The sequence below is a fragment of the Thermobia domestica genome, chromosome 12 (genome assembly GCF_964235325.1).
Source record: "Thermobia domestica chromosome 12, izTheDome1.hap1.1, whole genome shotgun sequence".
Taxonomy (NCBI): Eukaryota; Metazoa; Arthropoda; class Insecta; order Zygentoma; family Lepismatidae; genus Thermobia; species Thermobia domestica.
In genome coordinates this window covers 141,485,437-141,503,861 of record NC_137465.1, presented here as the reverse complement: position 1 = coordinate 141,503,861, position 18,425 = coordinate 141,485,437, and the positions used below count along the sequence as shown (strand labels likewise).

General features: G+C 36.5%; 1 protein-coding gene across 2 annotated transcripts in view; it reads left to right on the top strand.

Moving 5' to 3' along the window:
- The first annotated feature begins 463 nt into the window (after positions 1–463).
- ATP8B (ATPase phospholipid transporting 8B) overlaps positions 464–18,425 on the top strand; it is a 568,064-nt gene continuing 550,102 nt past the window's right edge. Inside the window, exon 1 of one of the 2 annotated variants that reach the window (XM_081734176.1) lies at positions 464–590. The gene's annotated coding sequence lies outside the window, so the exon portion shown is untranslated. The remainder of the gene's footprint in view (positions 591–18,425) is intronic. The other variant, XM_081734178.1, reaches the window with a different exon arrangement.

Genomic DNA, 18,425 nt, shown 5'->3' with positions numbered 1-18,425 from the left:
AGTCTCTCCCTCCGCGGCAAAATCTGAAATTATACCATAATGATGGTTTTAAGAACTGCAAAAAGTACCAAAACGGAGTAAAATTTAGTGTAAAAAGCAATTATCTTGGTTTTGTCACAACGAACTCCGTTCTTCTACTTCTTTGGTGTTGGGGGTGAGTGAATGGGCGCTTCTGCAATCACAGTACGATAAAACATGGTTGAAAAATCTAAGATCCGAAAATATTTTGTTGAAGAAAATGTATTTCTTATTTTTTCCCCTCTAAGTAAGATCTCTTTACTGTACGCAATTATGTAAATTTTCATTCAGCTGTTGCTGTGAGCATTTGTAAACAATAATCCAAGTACACATATAGTACACACGCACTCTTGCTTGTAACTTGATTCAATGACCGTTTCCTTTCTCGTTTGCATAGGTTTTGCATTCCGTGATGAGGCTCGCATATGCCATCTACTGTTAAATATGGGAAACTTTTACACGAGAGCGAATTCGTAAACAAACATGGCGAGTAGTGTTTAGTGCGTGTGAAGTGTGGTTTGTTTCTTAAGTTGAATATATTAATTTCTTTGAAAAGAAAGTGGATCAGACCGGTAAGTATAAGCATTGGATAGTGAAGATATAGGCGCTTAAAAAGTATCTTTAAAATTACATGAACATATCTTTAAGAAACTGAGTGACATAACGTGGTATATGCACCTGCTGGCATTTCTGTTACATTTTTTCCCTATATATCGTACGGAATGTGAGAACGCAAAATAAACTGTGTAACTTTTCATTACATTTGTAGGTGATATATTTTATTCAAGTTAGGGAGGAAAGCCAGTGTTGTTAGTATATTTATTATGAATTTGATGCAGTATTTTAATAGCACATTGTGATGCTAATATGTAAAGCTAGATAGCGTTTAAATATATGTCACTGAACCACAGTGATGCACATAGCGGTGTGTTGGCACAGTGTTGACATTACTGTAAAAGAATCAATAAAATTATTGTCCAGTTTGCTGATATGCATAGAATAAAAATAGACCTAGATATCGGATCCTTCTTAGTGTTCCTTGATTTAAGTATTTACTTATGAGGTACAGATTTATAATGTTCAGGCATAATTATTTACATTTCAGGGTAAATATGTGTTAAAGATATTAATTATGCGGGTGTCATATCTATCATTAAAATAATAAGCTAGAAATAAATAATGAATGGGCTTTCCATGTAATTCTCCATACAAGTGTTGCACACACTCTTCTTAGGGGGGCTTAGTAACTTCAAATAGGAACTGCCACTACCCCTTCAGTGTCCGAATACTGTGTGCCACTTTTCTGCCTTCGCTCGGTCATGATCATATTCTTCTCAGAGATACAAAAAATCCGTCGTGCAAACATACGCAATGGGGGAGGGGGAGTGTGCTAGTAAAATAATACTTCTAGTGCATAATACATTGGCAATTTTTGTTTTAAACATTATTTCTAGCCATAATATGCATACTGAGTTGTTTTCTAACGGACATAAATTATTAATATATAATCACATACAAAGGTATATTATTTTCGATGCTATCCTATTTTAGGGGGGGCATGAATTTGTAAAATCTATGGAAGAAGTGTGTTAATTGATTTCACAATAGGATTGTATAAGTAATCATAATATATATGGATCTTACCTCACATGTATAATAACATACAAACACAGAATACAAGTTGTGCTCTTTACCACGTAGTGCTTCATAAGGAAAACATGATGAAGTAAAGAAGTGTTATGTGAAGGCTGTGCATAGATGTGCTTCAAAGCTGTGCAACACGCCATGTGATTTTATGCCATTGTTTATGCGTAAACCTACCATCACAGACGTGCCTACTTTCTACGAACGCGCTACCACGCAATCCTCTCTGTTGCCCTCCTTCACTAACTTGGCTAGATATCATTCGTGCTTTTTAGTGCCTACCTAGCACAAGTTGGTTTGTGTTTTATGCACTGTAGGTTTTATGCTATTTGTCCACAGTATATTTTTACTTACCCTGCCTAAGGCAATAAGAGTGCATTTCCTGCTAAGAGAAGGCATATAGCACATAAATGTAAGTATGCTCTACTAAAATTGGCGCAATGTCTTGGAGGAGAAATTACTTTAGTTATTGAATTATTTTTATAGTTTCTCATTATACTGTAATACGTTAAAGAGAGGGGCCTATTTTTTGTAATAATTAAAGGTAAACACGATTTGCAAAAACTACGGTGGTTAACGTATTACATACGCCTGAAATGTAACACTAACATGATATTTAGTGGGACCGCGGTGGCTCAGTGGTAGAGCATTCACTTGTTATTTGTGGGATTCCTGGTTCGATCCCATTCCGCACCAAGTGAAGTTCGTGGTGAATAAACGCCGCGTGGGTTTTTTTTTCTCGGAATTCTCCAATTTCCTTCATTTCACCATTATTACTCATATCGTCATCACAGTCTCCTTTAGCCTTGTGCTTAATCGTGGGATATTAAGCTAAATAAGAAAAAAAGATATTTAGTTTGTTACTGGTAAAGGTTCAACAGAAAAACAGTGCTGCAAATGTTCGTCATTTCTTTTCCTTCGAGTTACGAGGAAAACGTGTTTAAATTTCAGAGCTTAATAGAATTCTACTCTTACATAGGTTAAGTTACAGTAACTCCCCCTAATATTTGTTTTAGTCACTACTACCCTCCTTTCGTCGAATACAAGATGTCATTTTGAGACGTGCGTGACTCACACTTCTGTTTTAAAGAAACAAGATGTTTATTTAATCCTTGCAGATATGTGTTAAAAAAAAAAAAAAAAATGAGATTGTCAGAATGTGGGATATTTGAAAGAAACATACATGTAGAAAATTTTTCTTCGTCGGCTAACGTTTGACTGAGACAGAATGTTATGTACACTACGCGTCACGCCATAACATAAACTTTTGTTAATTTATTCATTCATTATTCCGTGTTGTTGTTCCTTTTCTTTTCGTGTCATTAAAATTAGATGCAGAAACGTGGCGAGACTAAGGAGGGTCCTGGGGGACACTACTCAAGTACGAGATTGCATTACATTTTTCTATTTGTACATTTTATTTATAAGCTTACCTTCTGTCTTTGATTATATTATGATTATTCACTTCAATATTTGTTCCTCGTACTATCACTTAGTTTCCAGGATTTCTAGTGGACAATTTTTTATTATCAGTCATCAATATTAGTAATTTTTCTTTCATTTACTATGAAAACTAACGAGTTGATTTTCGTCGATGTTTGGCATACGATGGGTTACGTTGTGGCTTTTTTTTTTTTTTTTTTTTTGGCAAAAAATGTCTCAAATTATTATTCGAGACAATTTAAAAAAAATCCCTATAATGTGCATTAGAGCACCATACTATACACCATTCAGTAGGTCATTCCCTTACTTTACCAACGCTTGCTTCCGGGCCAATCCAAGCAAAGTGACCGAGAAAGAAGAAAAATTGTCGATTGATTTTTTCAAAAAAGTCTAATTTTTTCATGAATGTTTATCCTATATCAGGGTACTTCAAAACCACAATTAATTATTTTTTTTACAACATCCCATGGCGTCACAGAGGTTGGCGCCATTTTGCGTTTTTTCGATTTTCGGCGTTTACGTTGTTTTGAATGTCTCAGCATGTATTTGTCCTAACAAATTGAAAATTGCTGCACTTCTCCAACTCGTGCAGAGCTAAAACTTTGATCTCTTAACATTTTTGCCTAAAACCATTTGAAGGAGGTGAAATCAGGGCTACAGGAGCAACATTTTTGGACATTGAAAACATGTTTGGGAAGAGGAAACAATTGATATAGAGCTCTGAATTTGCATGTGCATGTAGTCCAGGGTCATAAGTTAATATACAAAAATTTATACATTTGTAGTTGCTCCCAATGGTCAGAAAAAAAATCGTAAATTTGGGGAATTATGCCAATTTAGCATATTTCACTGTCCAGTATCTCCAATGGGCCTGGATAAGAAAAATCTGAGTTTTTGGGAATAGTTAGTCCTTTAGTATACCATAACACACATCAAAGCTTTTGTGTGTGTTTTTCAGCAGGAGGGGGTCAAAGTATCAAGTAATGACGTCATACTCAAGGTTTTTTTTTTTTTTTTTTTTTTTTTTTTTTTTTTTTTTTTTTTAACATTGAAAACATGTTTGGGAAGAGGAAACAAGTTACGGCAGACTTACACCCAAGGTCTGAATTTGTGAGTGCATGTAGTCCGGTAGATTTTATGAACAAAATACCTCTTAGAGTATGACGTCATCACTTAAAGCTTTGACTCCCTTCTGCGCTTTGTTGTGTGTTATGGTGTACTAAAGGACTAACTACTCCCAAAATATCAGACTTTTTTTTTTTTATCCAGACCCATTGGAGATATTTGACAGTGAAATATGCTAAATTGACATAATTCCCCAAATTTACGATTTTTTTTCAGGCCTTTGGGAGCAACTACAGATGTGTAAATTTTTGTATATTAACTTATGTTTCCGGATTACATGCACACACAAATTCAGAGCTCTATATCAATTGTTTCCTCTTCCCAAACATGTTTTCAATGTCCGAAAATGTTGCTACTGCAGACCCTAATTTCACCCCTTGCAAGTGGTTTTAGGCAAAAATGTTAAGAGATCAAAGTTTTAGCTCTGCACGAGTTGGAGACGTCCAGCAATTTTCAATTTGGTAGGACAAATGCATGCTGAGATATTCAAAACAACGTAAACGCCTAAAATCGATAAAACGCAAAATGGCGCCAGCCCCTGTGTCGCCATGGGATGTTGTAAAATATAATTAATTGTGGTTTTGAAGTACCCTGATGTAGGATAAACATTCATGAAAAAAATTAATTTTTTGAAGATGGTCGAGCGGCACATGCTTGATCACTTAAAATGGATTGACTCTTCCCAGAACGACAATTACATGTTGAGTGAAACGTACCTTTTTGTATGGAGGTGTGAGAAATTGTCAACAACCCATGGCTCGCAAAGTGTTGAGAATCGGATCTACTTTATGAGAACTTTTTTTTTGCTTAGAATCACCCATACTTATAGTACCCAAAGTGTGGTCACTTCTCGTGAATGACCCTGTATACATTCTTTTGCAGCCTAGTTTATCAGTGTACTCTTTTTAAAAATGTATTTCCATTTAATCATCTTACATTGATCAAATATGTATTGTAAGGTGTCTTGTAACAAAGTTGAATATCCGTATGCCAGAGATGTACATATTGTAGGAGAGATATGTTGGCCTGTTATTTAGAACCTCTTTATAAATGCAAATTACTGGAGACAAACGGAATATGAGAGAAGCATTCTGAATTTCTAATCGTGTAACCTTTGAATCTTAGCACTGAAATAAATTCCTTCTAGGTATTGAATCTAAGGGCGCGTGTACTAAAGACGACCTTTCTAAACATTCCATTGCTTCGGGGTGGGAGTGGATTCCTGTGAGAATTTATATGAGTTGAAGTTGATTATTATTAAATCCTTTGGAATGTAAGATTTAACAGATTATCTTAAGACTAAGTATGCTGTTCAAACGGGTTGATTTTGAAAATAAAATCAAGTTCTGTGTAGTTGTATATACAGAAATAACTACTGTACAATCTTGTTCAAAGAAACCTGTTCACCAGACTTTCTTTTAAAAAGCGATATTCTTGCAGCCGTACGTGAAACTTTTTAATACTTTGGCTTCAATTAAAATTGAAGATTTATATTTGTTTAACTTAATTCTAGGTATAGATAACAATACAGAGTTGTTTTGAACACTTTCAATGTTAAACCGAATAGGATCCTTTTTAATACAAACGGACGAAGCCCGAGTATAGCTCGAACAATACATATGAGCCTCTGTGATACCTTCCACAGATGGTGGCCGGTTCTCTGTTTGTGGAAAACTTACTCGGGCTCGCACCTAAAACATTATTTGCTTAATACCTACTGGTGAAATTGTGAAGATTTTAAATACTGAAAGTATTATTCAGGATTGTTTGTTTTGCGATACTTCACTGACAAACATACACGAACGTTTTATGCTAAGGTCGTCCTACTTTTTTCTGTAGTAATGTATAGATGGAGAATATGAATGGATTAAGAACAAGCATTAAATATTGCAGTAGCTCTACCCAATGATAATGATAATAAAAGCAAGTTTCGTACCTTTTTCATATGGTTTCTGTTGTAAAACTGTTTTCATGTAAAGAAAATATAATTTCTTTAAAGTAATATGTTGCATCTCCACCCAACAATGCCAGTAAAATTTATATGTCTTAAAAATAAAATGTTCAAAGATTTATTTGTCATGTATTTGTACTACTTTTTTTTTTCCTACGTAATGTAGACCTACATGTTGTAAAATACGCTGAACTTATAGGTAACTGGATGAACCCTAGAGCGCAAAAGTCATGTGGATTGCCGATTTCTTAACTTTATATACAGATGAAATTACAGATAGTGGACATTGAAACTGAAATACCTGCGCAAATGTCATAGGATCTTCATGGGCTCAGAAGAGCCATTTGGTAGTTTATATCGTACTTTTGGGCAATGAGTCACGTGTGGGGTCTATGGTACTCACTCCAATAGAGGAGGTTCGTCAGTAAACGTCAAATCGTGTATGTAGAGCGGTATAATGGCGGACATATCAGACTTCAAAATAGGGCAGATCATGAGCAGATAACATCAGTGTCCAAAACTACAACACTTTGTCACGTCTCACAAGCTACAGTATCTAGGGTGATATGTGCATATGAATAGGAAGAACGAACCACATGCAGGAGGAGTAACTGCAGTGGAAAACGTAATTTGTCAGGAGCAGGACATTGACTAGGATTGTTGCCCGAAAACGGAAAACTACCGCGTCGGCAATCACCGCAAAAGTGATTGCATACCTCAGAACCTGCAGACAGTGTGCACGACAAGTCCGTCGATATGTGAATAAGGCCAACATCCATGGTAAAGTTGCTTTACCGAAGCCTTTCATCAGTAGCATAAATGCCTCAAAGAGTGTGCAGTGGTGCCAGAAGGATAAAACCTGGACATTAGATGTCCTAAAATGTATCATATTCTCGGATGAGTCCAGCTGCACTGTTTTCCAACAACAAAGAAAGTGTTCGTCTGGAGAAGTCTCTCGGATGCATACAACTCAGACTGCTTGGTACCCATAGTCAAACATGCAGGCGGATCCATGATGGCTTGGCGTGCATTATCGTGGCAGACTTTTCCCTCTAATTGTTCCAGAGGGTCGTGTGATTCCCAGGACTATAGGACTGTTCTGGAGGACCATTTACATCCTATGGTTCGAACACCTTTCTAGGACGGTGGTGAGTGTTTTAGGATAATAACGCCCCATTCACACTGCTAAACTTGTTACAGAGTGTTTCGATGAGCATGACCATAAGGTTGAACATCTGCCATGGCCCGCTCAATCGCCAGATCTAAACATTATTGAGCCTGTATGGGGTTTGTTAAAGGATCAAGTGAGGAAACGTTTCTCTCCACCATGTCCACGTGCTGAACTTGTCACAGCGCTTTAAGAGGAATGGCTGAAAATTCCTCTGCAAACGGTGCAGGACCTCTATCAATCCTTCCTAAGTCGTGTTGCTGCTGTACTGGCCGCCAAAGGCTCTCCAGCATCTTATTAAATACAAATTACGGTTTTCTGTCAGGTGTTTTAGTTTCATTGTTCACTACCTGTAAAATGGCGCTCAAAGTTTATCCCGTGTTTTTGAATCACTGATATAGAATTTTAAAGTATTTAAGTATAAAACTTAGTGGATTGACGTTTAAAAACACTTAAGTAGGAAATTATTAATCTGGTCTCCAAAGTTGGCATACAAAAGTGACAGTGATTCCGACATGGCACTGATATGCAATCAGCACTTGTTATACAGAGTGTCTAAAAACTACAGTACAAATCGTATAATCATGCTCACAGAAGAACCTCGTCGGACAGATAGCCAGTCGTGCATGTGCTTAATGTTGGTTTGGGGTATACAGAAGGTTAAACCACCTATATATGTTCAATTTTAAACCTTCACCCCCGCTCAGAATCGACCAATTGGAATGATTCAAACAGTAGGAGAAAGTCAAAGGCCTCTAGTATCGCACCACATTCGTTTGTATGGTGCATCATGGCTCCCAAGGTGAACTGGTTTTAGGAAGCTGTATACCTTAAAAGGGAAATTCTAGGAAAATTGGGATTTTTTAGAAAAAAAAAATCAAATGTTCAGGCCCCTCTGGACCGGCCCTGTGTTAGAGTACAGATCTCAAAATCACTTGAAAAATATTAAATGGTGTATACAATGCGTGTGCAAAATATCAATCTGATATATTGAAAGGTGAGGAGAGGAAAAAATTTCCCTTACTCATAACAAAAATAGAACATTAGATAATGCAGAAAATTAAGGAAGGAAAAAATCTCTTTAAATAACTGTTAGAACGTTAGATAAAGCAGTTCTTATCACCAACAGAAAATGCTTTGTTCTGAATACAATCAGTTGAACCTTCTTCCTTTCTGATAGTTTGTGTTTATATAGAAAGTGGATTTTAAACTGAAGACCAGTGCCTTTTAACTCCAACGATGATAAGGAAATTATAGAGGGGCAGGGGAGAGGAGGAAATAAACCGCAACACATGCATTCTCCATGTACTTTACATACCAGTTGATTAGCTCTATTACTCAGAAGTCCAGCACTTCACCCCTACGTTATCTTTTCATGCAACATCATAAGCTAAATATTTCTAAGTTCAACCCTGATGTTTGGAACGAACCAGTAATGTTTTTCCTGTAATGATATTTCCACCAAAGTGCATGCCGAAGTTAATTTATTCGATGATCTGGAGACAATTTAGGGTGATATATGGTGCTTCTTTATAGGGTTTACAACTTCAATCAGTTATAATTCTTTATTAGAACCACATATAAGATTCGTTTATATGGCATACTGTATATTTTACAAATCTATTATGGCTCAATGTGTGCACCTGGGGTTATGCTGGACACATCCCAAGGAAAGTCGGTTTCCTGCCAAACCGTAGCCATCATTTCAGGGAAAACGTCTGCGATGGCTGTTGTGATGCGATGTTTCAGTTCATTAACACTATCAGGTAGGGGAGGGGTGTACGCCTTATCTTTCACAAACCCCCACAGAAAAAAGTCAAGTGGCATGTAATCTGGAGAGCGTGGCGTCCAGGCAATTGGTCCACCACGACCTTATCCATTTATGTGGGGAACCCTGATCAAGAAAATCCCTTACGTCTATCAGGTAGTGCGGCGGGGCGCCATCTTGTTGCCACCATAAGCGGCCATCCTGGTCATCTTAATCTAACTGTGGAACAATGAAGTTCTGGAGCATATCAAGATAGGCCATGCCAGTGATAGTGCTCTCAGCAAAGAAGAATGGTCCATACACCTTTGCTCTGAAAACGGCGCAAAACACGTTCACTTTGGGGCTGTCATGAACCAGCTCCGCGTACGCATGTGGATTTTCCGTGTCCCAAATATGACAATTGTGTGTGTTGACTCATGCGGAAAGGTGAAAAGTTGATTCGTCACTGTATACCACATTGTTTAAGAAAGACTCATCACATTAATACAATCCAATATGGTAACACAGAATTCATGTTGGGTATGTTTATCCTCTTCACTCAGTGCTTGAAGTCTGTATGGCTTAATGGACAGACGTCTACGCAATACACGCAAAACCATGGTCTGAGGGATACCAGTTTCTTGTGATGCACGTCGTGTAGATTTTTGAGGACTGCGAACTAAACTTCCCTAACTCCTTCCACCACATCGTCAGTCACGGGTAAGTGCTCTGGATCCTTTGTGTGTCGCACAGAACACCATGTTTCAACGAATGTCTGGTACCATTTGTCGATTGTTGGTCTGCTGGGTGGTTCCTTCCCGTATTGTGTGCGAAACTTACGCTGTACACTCGATGCTGACTTCGTTTCTTCAAACCAAAACACGCACTTAGCTCTTTCTGCATCAGTGAAAGTCTCTATTTTCAATTACTGCCGGTGGCGCCGCGTGTGATCAACTCCGCAACTACTCGCCACTTGAGTCAAACTTTAAGTATTTTGCAGTATAATGACATACAAAACCAAGTCTGTACGTGGTTCCAATAGAGAATTATAACTGATTGAAGTTGTAAACCCTATAACCACCCCATATATATATAGAGGAGTTGACAAAAAATCTAGAACGTTTGCAAAAAGTGTCAAAATCATACCTAGTATGGTGTGGGGCCTCCTTTTGCGTCCGAAACAGCTTGGATCCGACGTGGAATGGACGTATACAGATCCTGAATCGTGATGTGTGTAATTTTGTACCATTGTTCCTCTAAAACATGCTTCAGTTCCTCAAGGGATGCTGGTGGAGGGTAATGAGACCAAACACACCTTTCTAACTCAGACCATAATGGCTCAATGATGTTCAGATCTGGTGATTGTGGGACCCACGGGAGTTGTGATAGCCCTGGTCATGCACCTCAAACCATGATTTCACCGTTTTTGCAGCGTGACAGGGTGCCAAATCACCTTGGAAGATCCCATCACCATCAGGGAATAATATTTGAGCCGTGGGTAGAACCTGGTCCCCCAAAATGGTCTCATACGCCTTAGCATTTATCATTCCATGCAGGACTATGATTGGACCTGCGGAAAACTACAATATCACTGCTCATATTGTAACAGAACCACCCCCATGCTTTAGGGTTGGGAACAGACAGTCAGTATCATAGGCCTGCGACGGTGTTCTCCATACGTATACACAACTGGTTGCTGGAAACAAGGTGAAGGTCGATTCATCGGACCACATTACGTGTTTCCACTGCTGATGAGCACGCCTTGTGGTCCTTGCACCACTGGATACGCCTCTTCGCATTTACTGCTGTAACCAGGGGTTTGGCGATAGCGGCCCTGCCATGAATTTTCATTTTATGAAGTTCCCGTCGCACTGTTTTCGATGAAACCGGGTTCTGTAGGCCGGAATTGAGTTCAGACGTAATTTTTATTGAAGTGGCCTTCTTTTGAGCTGCTACAATCCGTTTTAATGTCCTCCGGTCCCTATCTGACAGGATTCTCTTTCGACCACTGTTGTGCTTTGCAGGCGTCGCTTGCCCTTGAATTGTATATATCCTCATGACATTGGACACAGTTCCTTTCGATCCCCCACAATGCTCGCCACTGTTGCCACTGAAGCTCCAACCAGACGCAAAATGAAATGAAATCTTTAAGTTTTATGTCCCACGGTTATGCCGGTTAGGCTAAAGAAGACAGTGATGATGAGAGATGAATGAAATGGTGGAATGAAGAAAGTGGGAGAACCACGGAAAAACTCACGAGCACGCTGTTTGTCCACCACAAAGTCCACACGGCGCGAACTGGGATCGAACCAGGGACCCCAAGCACCGGAGGTGAACGCTTTACCACTGAGCCACCCCGCCCCCTCCAACCAGACGGGCACCAACGATCATGCCTCTTTGGAAGTCTGTCAGGTCGCCCATTTTACCGCACCACCTTCACACCACAACACTCACAGGTGAACGGGTTACTGCTGACGGAAGAGGAGGGTTCACATGACTCTTTGAAAACAAAAAAACGATCGGCAACTGCAACACCCGTTGTACAGTAGAGGGCCAAACTTACGTGTCCTGTATGAAGTGTTTTTAGTTTTTTTTGTCTACCCGTATATATATATATATATATATATATATATATATATATATATATATATATATATATATATATATACAGTAAAACCTGTCTTCAACGGACCCTTTATTAAACGGAAAACTGTCGAACGGAAATATTTCACGGTCCCATGAATTTTGGAGAACAAAACGTGTAAAAAGTCCCTTCATTAAGCGGAAACTGTATTACGCGGACAACGGAAAGAAAAATAAACATTTAACGGAAAATTCTGAGTTCCGGACTACAGCGTTTAGAAGATGTTTAGACATTTTGTAATACATATACATTACACTGTCTGCGATAAAATGTTAGTTCTTTTGTTAAATATTTCTGGACAGTGTTTACCTTCCCCAACCACTAGACTACTCATATTCACCCCCACAAATTGTCCTTAATCCCCACAACTTAATCAAAAACCATACGGAATGTCGGAGAGAAGAAAACGAGATAGAGGAAGAAGAGGAATACGATTCCGAGTTCGAAGAAGAGTGTAGAATAAATACATATCAAGATGCTCTCAGAAGTTTAAAGGAGCTGAAAGATTTGTCTTACGGAAAAATGATTCTGATTCACTTAGTATAATTTCTCAGGCTAAAGCGTATGCGGAAAGTCAAGCAGCCAAGCAACAATGTACACAGAAAACCCTGCTTGGCTATTAGAAAAGTAAAGAAAACGTGTGCATAGTATAATTTGTATTCATTTAAACTTTTTTGTGTATTTATTCGTAGAAGAAAGAAGTACTGTAATCGAACAATGTACGTACAGCAATATATTTTCAAAGTATGCCCCTTTATAAGCATGTATTTTTTTTAAAGAGGAAAGGTCTACCTCCACTAAGCGGAAACCTGACTTTAACGGAAATTTTTGCAAGTCCCGCTCGATTCCGCTAAAGACAGGTTTCACTGTATATATATATATATATAGGTTATTCAAAAAGCGCGCCTGTTTTGTTACATCAAATCATAAACTTTATTTTTTTCAGAACACACTAACCATAAACATGTCAATCGCACATTCCGATTCTATTTTAGGTATGGTGAATGAAGTCGGCCATATGACGTTCTCTACTGCGCTGGCGTGCAATAACTCTGTTCTTGAAATTCGCCGTAACTGCCTGACAAGTTTCCACTTGGATTTCGCCGACGACTTGTCGAATTTTCTTCTTTTATTAAGGGATGGAACCGGGTTTATTGACATACACCAGCGTTTCCCAACCGGTGTGCCGCAAGGAAATCGAAACAAAATTATTAATTCTATAGCAACCAAATTGCAAGACATAGAAAAAAATGTATATTTTTGTATTTCACATTACTATGGATTTATATCATGGAAAACATTACTGTAAATGTAATATATTATTCTACATCTATTACTGTGTAGCAGACAGTATTTCGGCTCGTACACATTTCCACGGTTAGCTGCTATGTTACACTTCAATTGAGAGCCATAGTAACACCGAGAAACGGAAGCACTTGTACGGTACGCGTCATGTGAACGTTCGTAGAACACTCATTCGCACGTGAATGACAGAACAACACTTTGTCCAACAGCTGTTTTGACTTAGACGCATCGCAAGTTGTGTGATTGCAATAATATGCACCGGTTTTGGTTAAAACAGCAAAGTTAAAAGTACAAGACATTTGTTTGTTCGTTCGTTATTTAGTGATTTTCGTTCTTAGTGAAAGGTTGGATACAGTTTTCGAAAAAGAAAGCATACTTTTTAAAATCTGAATCCTATATTTCATTGCAATTGGTGTCTATTTTAAAATTAGAATAAAAAATAAGCATAATGATTTAGCATGGGGGAAAACCAGTGATCGAGCTTTCATGTCTGTGAGAAGGAGATCAGTAATCACAGAAAAAAAAATACCATGGTGTTTTATATTTGCAAATAATATCTATGAGTGCGCCGCGAGAATTCAAGTTACACCCGTAGTGTGCCGCAAGTTAAAAAGGTTTGGAAACGCTGACATACACCCATGATTTAAGAGTACTCTAAAGAAAAAAAGTAACAAGGAGTTAAGTCGCATGACCTCAGGGGCCATTGCTGATAAGCATTACGCGAAATGAGGCGATCCGTTCTGATAAGAAGCTTTCACAATTAGCACGCGTTGCGCTATAGTAAACTGCTCCATGGCTAGACACAGATTGAAGAAATGCGAGAAATTCATCCTAAGGCGACAAGTGGAATTTGTGGGTAGAGGAACAATACAAAACAATGTCGGCAACCAAGGGCGCCCATCAGGGGGGCAAGGTGGGGCGTTTGCCCCCTAAGAGGAAATTGTATTTGGGAATATTGAAAACCCAATAGAATGTTTACATTAGTTTCAGCAAAATTTGAAACTATATTTGAAACGTCGCTTATACTTGCCCTCCTTGAAAACCACAACATGGGCGCCCTTGTCGGCAGCCAAGAAACAAAAATTTGCCAGACGATCAAAAACTGGCGCGTTTTTTGAATACTCCTTTATATGTTGAAGATATAAATACATACATACATACACACACACACACACACACACACACACACATATATATATATATATATATATATATATATATATATATATATATATATATATATATATAAATACTGTAAGACCTTTTAGATAGCATTAGCGAGAGAACAAAATAAAGCGCAAAACAGTGTACTCTTCAAGGCCAAACATAACACGTCATGACCCCCACCAACTCTACGAGCTCTTTCTCAAAACACGTGATTTGTTTTGCAACTCATGTATGACAAAACAATATATAAGAAATCCCGAAAGAGTGAAGTGAAGTTTTTCATTTGTATAAGAGAATACTTAGGAGGTTGATTCTTGTAGTTGAAATTGCCTAATAATAAAGAAAAAAATGTGGAACGATGAAGTAGTATATGCGTTCCTTCCTTTTTTTCTTTAAACCCTTTCCGATTATAATGATTGGAGTTGCAGCCTTAGAACCAAGTCGACTATATCAGTAAGATCGTTATAATTTTAAAATTGTTTGAAGTATTTTTCAGTAGTTACAGAATAAACTGTAAACAAAATGGCCAGAACATGAATCCGAATAGCCTACTTGAAGTTGAAATATTTAAACTAGTAAATTGTTGCAAATAAATATTCTTAATGGTGAGGGCCTCGGTGGCTCAGTGATGATGCATGGATCCCTGGTTCAACCCCAGCTCGCGCCAAGGAACTTTGAGGTGGAAAAACATCTTGTGCTTGGGTTTTCTCGGGGTTCTCCCGTTTCTCCACTTTCTTCATTCTATCACTTCATTCATTTCTTATCATCACCGCCTCCTTTAGCCTAGCAGGTGTGAGCGTGGGACGTAAAACTGAAAGATTTCATTTCATTTTTTATTGTTAATGGCGCCGTCAAAGTACAAATTGTCTTCGGAATGTGTCATGATTAGGTAAGGTTAAACAGTAGGAATAATTAGTTACTTGCCAACGTATAGTTTTAATTTACAGTACACAAATAAATAATTCATTCTAGTACAATTAAAAATATTAACTGCAGTAGATTGGCAACTAACGGCATACTTTTAGCGGGAAATTAACCGTCAAGCATCTGATTTTGTTCAGCTCGATATGATCTATCGATTGACATATGTCTTTGGAAATGCAATAGTTAAACAAAAATTGAAGTTTAAGAGTTAGTCATAAATTTCAGCTATATCTCATTATCTGTAAAATGTGTGTTGTATTGCTAGTGTCGTGATAAAATCTTGAAGATGATATACTTCAGTATCAGTTTCATGTTAATAGGTGGCTATCGTACAGCATCAATATTAGGTTTACAAAGTACAGATTTTTGCTGATTTTCTCGAAAACTGTGCGTGAGGATTCACACTTATCCAAATCATTTTGTTCCACTCAAAACATCTATTGAACGATATATGTCTCATCTTTGGAATTTTACCGTAGTTAAATTTAATAACATTAATATTGTAGAATCTAAAAATTTAATAACACTTTTAGTAGTTGCGCACTATTTTGTTTTATTGTGGAATTGCGGTGATGATCCAGTTTTAAAAAAGAAAAAAAAAAGGATATGAATTAACTTATTTTTATTTTAATAGCGTTGTTCGTGCATACCATAGTGTGTGTGTGTTGAATCTGTTCTTCCGCTTTCGTCTTCCAACAGTGGAAGATCATTCTTGAACCTCGGCCAAAGTAAATAGAAACTACTGTCAGTTGATTTGTAACGGCTGAAACCTTTGTGTCACATTTATTATTATTATTATTATTGACGAGGTTGGGCATTAACTTCTAAATAAATATATATTATATTCAAGTTTAGTGTGAATGGTTTGTGCATATTGACGTTGTTTCCAAGTTTGCAACGTGAATCGGTTTGTCAATTACTATAAATTTCCTGCAAGCTTAAACGGTGGAGACTTCCAATATGTGGTGAAAACAAAAGGCATTCGTACTTCAGTAAGTACGTCGAGACTACACAACAACATTTCTAGCAATGTGGAGAGAATATAAAGCATTTCTTTTTAGCTTGCCGGCCAATATAACAGATATAATAGGGTATATAATATAATAACTGATATAAAATGCAGTGAACAGTAGCATTTCCTGTATGGAAAATTTGCTTTCAGTGGACACGCTTTATAGATAAGTAGGTGTGGGATGGGGATTCTGCGCCACCTCATCATTTCCAATAACAATCTAGCACACCATCAATAATAATAGCGCACTCCTAATAACAATAGCGCATCCCCCTACCTCCAAATAACTTCTAAACTACCCCTAATAATTTCTACCTCACTCCCTATTTCCCAAATAACTTCTATCACCATATCAAATAACTTCTATCTAACTCATAATAACTTCTAATGCATTCAATTACTAAATCTAGTTACAAAACCAAAAAAAATCACTAAATCTAGTTATAAAAATCACTAAATTTAGTAAAATTAAATTAAAAACACTTTTATGATATTACCATAAAAGTTAACTAAATTCTACATAATTACATAATACTTACAAATTAGTATATTGATAGTTACAAGTTCGGATACTGATAATGGAATCTTCTGCTAACTTCATTCTCAATAGGAAACAATGACTTCTTAAACTCTGTCCACTGATCATAATTCAAACTGAATAGACAGCCGTTAATATCAAAAACTACTTGAACTTCAGTCTGCACATTTTTAACAATTACATTGAAATTATTAGTAAGTATAAATTTCTTTTGAGGATCCATTCTATTCACTCCATTTTTTACTTCTGACAACATATTTTTGATCATTTTTATTATTTTTTGGATTCACATACAGAACTCAACAGTTGGATAATTATCTTTTAAACCAGTGTATTTAATTTTTATTCCATCTTTAACGATCTCATCAATCATTTTATCTGTTAAGTGTTTTGTAAATCTAGGTGGAAGAAATACCTTAAACTCTTCACATTCAACTAAAATGCTCTTTCCAAACTTAGTTTTAATCTTTTCCAATTTCACAATCTTATATTCTGTATTTAATTCTAATTCTCTTAATCCAATAACCTGTTTTTGTTCAAGACTTCCAAGTTTATTTAAAAGTTCAATATGACTCGCCATCGTATTTATTATATTAAAACTTTTTAAAAATCAGTTTCTAATAGCCTCGAATTTCGTTAAGTATGTCATTGATTCTGTTAACAATATCTTACATTTTCATCTGTTAATTCGCCATTCATGAGCTTAATTACATTAAGCTCATCTTTAAACATCCCAATTCGATTCACCATATTTTTATAATATTCTTTCTTTGAAGCTATATTAAACCGTGTTGATAGACCAGTGATAACAGCAGAAGTCGAAGCAAATGCAGTTGTAATAATTGAATACACTGTAACAGGAATAAATACATTGATGAACCCTGTAGAAGCTGATAATAGAATTGATAACGTAATAAGAGTAATATAAACACATTTTATTCTCTTAAACTTCCTTTTATTTTTCATTAATAACTTCTCAAGATTTAATGTAGTATCTTCAATTAACACAATTAAATTCTCACGTGGAATGTTATCTGGAATAGTCATTTTATTAAATAAGTTTTTATGATAATATCATAAAAACACTTACAAACTAAACAAATCTAATAAACATATAATTGATTTATATCTTCTCAATTATTTTTTCTTTCTCAACATCATACTCTAAATTTTTCTTACCAATCATAACAACATAGCAAATTGTTTTATCTGGTACATCACTTTCAAAATTAACAGTCAGTTTCAAATTAGTTCTATCACTTACAGTTACTGATTTATGCTTGCTTGTGTTAATTACAAACATCGGCCTATTTTCTAAAAATTCCTTAGGATAATAAAACATCTCAGTATTTCCAATTGTAGCTCGCTTATATACCGTATACATTTCATAAACTTTCAAATACTTATGTTTTGCAAAATCTAAGTTTAAAGATTCTAATGGGAAAGATTCATTTCTAGAATTACGAAAATGGATATTCTGAACTTTACAATGATCAAAATAGCTTGAATCTCTTTCTTGATTATCATTTCTATCAGTTTGGAAAAAGGCAATTACAAAATTAGGCATATCAAATTCACTTGAGTTAAATTGTGTGGTTAAATCGAATTCTAAATACTTTCCACTAACTGATTTCTGCAAACATTGATACGTGTTGAATGAAATTGGAATCTTACCTTCTTTTAACATATTAGATCTTAACAAGGTGGCATAGTTAGGTTCATAATTAACAATAGGCATT